The sequence below is a fragment of the Staurois parvus genome, unplaced genomic scaffold, assembly GCF_062004578.1.
Source record: "Staurois parvus isolate SC_StPar_1 unplaced genomic scaffold, SC_StPar_1.0 ptg000173l, whole genome shotgun sequence".
Taxonomy (NCBI): Eukaryota; Metazoa; Chordata; class Amphibia; order Anura; family Ranidae; genus Staurois; species Staurois parvus.
In genome coordinates, this window is record NW_028317969.1 from 6,310,297 (window position 1) to 6,311,309 (window position 1,013).

At 37.8% G+C, this 1,013-nt stretch overlaps 1 non-coding gene across 1 annotated transcript; it reads left to right on the top strand.

The window, feature by feature from the left end:
- Positions 1–555: 555 nt before the first annotated feature.
- LOC149462565 (U6 spliceosomal RNA) lies at positions 556–665 on the top strand. Its single transcript, XR_016312652.1, has one exon. It is a non-coding gene; the product is annotated as a U6 spliceosomal RNA (small nuclear RNA).
- Positions 666–1,013: the final 348 nt, after the last annotated feature.

Consider the following 1,013-nt stretch of genomic DNA (forward strand, 5'->3'; position numbering starts at 1 on the left):
ACAAATGAGCTTCTGGAAGAATGGTCAAACCCTCCCATAGACACCCTCCTAAACCTTCTGGACAGCCTTCCTAGAAGAGTTGAAGCTGTTATAGCTGCAAAGGGCGGGGCCAACTCAATATTGAACCCTACGGACTAAGACTGGGATGCCATTAAAGTTCATGTGCGTGTAAAGGCAGGCGTCTCAATACTTTTGACATAACAGTGAATTTACAAAAATTCCAAGTTATACAGTTAGTCTGGATGAAAAAAGACAAAAGTCCATCCAGTTCAACCATTAAAAAAAAAAAAAGTTATAATCCTATACCCACAGTTGATCCAGAGGAAGGCAAAAAACCCAGCAAAGCATGACCCAAATTGCTCCTGCGGGGGAAAAATTCCTTCCTGATCCCCTGAGAGGCAATTGGATATTCCCTGGATCAACTTTATCTATAAATGTTATATCCAGTTATATTCTGTGTATCTAAGAAAGAATCCAGGACTTTTTTTTAACGTAGGAATACAGACAGCGGAAATTGAATACACCACTTCCAGAAATAGTATCTTTATTGTTATTTATTTATGAAATATAAAAAGTAATGTCCTAAAATTGGAATAATACAGAGTAGATTGGAATAGCCCCTGTGCTAGGATGACACGCACATTAATAATAAATAAATAAACATCATTTAATAAAAAGTAACTTTTTCCATATAAATATGTCTCTCTCTATTGAATATTTTCTTCCTCAATATGTACAAGTTTTATTATTGGTATATTTTCCTGGAAGTATAATCTATGGATTTATGCAAATATGCCTCTTTTGCAGTCAATGTGTTTGCGTCATCGTGTTGGTGTGGGATGTAGGCATTCAGAGAGACATAACGTCAGTCCTGTATACACCGGCAGCCAGGGATGCGGTAAAAGCAGGTGGTTAATCCAACAGTTATACCACTCTTAACCACCCCACTTACACAGAGATGCAGACTCTCAAGGCTGTACACATGATGCCGTCATAATGCTTTACTTCGTTGC